We start from the raw sequence: 2168 nt of genomic DNA, 5'->3' as shown, positions 1-2168 counted from the left end.
CCACTCCAAGAATTAATTTCTTTATCTGTCAAATAGCACACTAATTCTTGCCTCCAAGGGTTATTTTGCTGATATAATGAGATGATGCATCTAAGGCACTTAGCCCAGAGCCCACCCCATCTTGAGTGCTCAGTAAATGGTAGCCTTTATTGTTCAAATATTATTTTAAAATTCCAAATACGCATGCACACAAAATTATGAATTCACCTTGAGGATACACAATGGTTAGGGTAAGATGCCAAAATGAGCCGTGATAAAGAAATAAAGCTCAGACGGATGGGGTTAATTGTCCAAAGTTAGTCATAAGTGCTGGAGATATACCTTAAGCCTTCATTTATCTGAAGCCAAAGGCTCTATACCTTATCACCAGAAAACCAAGCCTCCCCCTTTCAACTTTGTTCGGGAGGAGCAATCTACTCTTGCCTCCAGCCTTAGGTCCCCCCTCAGAGCCCTAGTATCAGGGAATGTCCTGCACCCCCTTGCAGGTCCATCCCCGAGCCCACTACTCTAACTGACACTGGCTCCCAGGAAGCTGAGCTGTTTACCCAAGGTCACACAGTTGGATGAGCAAGGGCACCTGGGGAAAGAGTGGTAAATTGATTATTCCTTAGCCTCAAACTAGTGCTTCTGGAACATAGAGTAGAATTAATATTTCACGCAACCAGTCATTCACAAGCATAGCATTGGGGATGCAGTGATGATCACGGCAGACCTAGCTCATAGTCTAGTGGGGAAGACAGACAAAGAAATAGTCACCTGGGATAAACACAAAGTGACCTGTGCTGTGACTTGGTGTCAAGGAGATAGGGGAAGCCCAGGGAGCCATGGGATATCAGAGGAGGTTAGCTATTCCAGTCTTGAGAAGGTCCAAAAACAATCTGTAAAGTTCATTTGTTTTATTTGTTGGCCAAGAGTAATATCAATTGGTCAGTGACACAATGCTATTTTCATTCATTTATTTTTTGGGGAAAAATTTTACTGAACTAGGTTGCTGTGCTAGGCATGATAAAATACAGAGATGGCTCAGACATGGGCATTGTCCTTCTGAAAGCTGGTACTTTCCTTTAGGAAGTGGGTGACAATGGTGCTCTTCAGTTTATTCAGAATTACCAACTCCATCAGCTTCAGGTAACAGAGAATAATAACCAAGGCTGAATAATCCATTGGATGGATTTCTGCCTGGTTAAAATATCTGTTGATTATTTGTTATTATTTGTGTCACAAAGTGTGTTGGCTTATAAGCAGGAAAGCACACCTGAATTTCTGAAACCTTCTGCATGATTATATGTTACGGGATTAGCTAACAATATCGAAGACTGATCGTCCTTTGGCTTTTGAGGGTGAAATGAAACTTAATGTCAGTGATATGAACACGCATGTTAATACTGAGATTTGCTCTACCTGCCAGGGGGCAGAGCACTTAGGTAGGACATGCTAAATTGCATTAATGGAGAGTTGAGATATTCCCAGCTGTGCTTCTGGGAAACTAATGAGGTTCAAATGATGTGCTTATTGCACACCTCAGAATATCCCACCAGGGCAGCTCTTGAATATAATTTTCTATGCTCTTTCGCTGGTTTGGGAAGGCATTGCTGCTTCTGTGCCCTTTGTTTACTTGTTATCATCTTCATCTTTCGCTATTTCTGTCCAGGTGCTTCCTGAAAGTTCCATCCTGGAGCTTCCAACCCTGCATTTCCTCCTGAATCTTTGGGTCTATAATAGGAACCTGGACTTAATGAACTTGAAAGATCAGAAAACAGTCTTTGTGGGTCATTTGGAAAAAACTGACATCAATTAGCTCAAACCGTAACTGTGATTCTGAATTTCCACTCTGGGTGGAGTTGGCCACCCTGCTTGGTAAGTTATCTAGAAACTGTACTCAGAGGAGCTGCTCCAAGTCCTTAGGGAATTTAGCTCTTTGCTAATGAATTTAATAGGTCATTGGGATTTGCTTCTCTACCTAGGGAGAACTCTGCAACATTTGTTCACATTTGAACGTTTTAATCAACCCCTTGTCCAGAATGACTGCACTAAACCATAGCTTTTGGCTCTGGGCCAAGGGAGCTATCCCAATTTGTACTTCTCCCAACTGGTCTTGAATCTCTCTATCATTCTCTGGACAAGTTGAAGAATGTCCTTTCCAATAGGAGAACTTCAGTAATTCAGTC

The sequence above is a fragment of the Gorilla gorilla genome, chromosome X (assembly GCF_029281585.2).
Source record: "Gorilla gorilla gorilla isolate KB3781 chromosome X, NHGRI_mGorGor1-v2.1_pri, whole genome shotgun sequence".
NCBI lineage: Eukaryota > Metazoa > Chordata > Mammalia > Primates > Hominidae > Gorilla > Gorilla gorilla.
Note: the sequence above shows the minus strand (reverse complement) of the source record.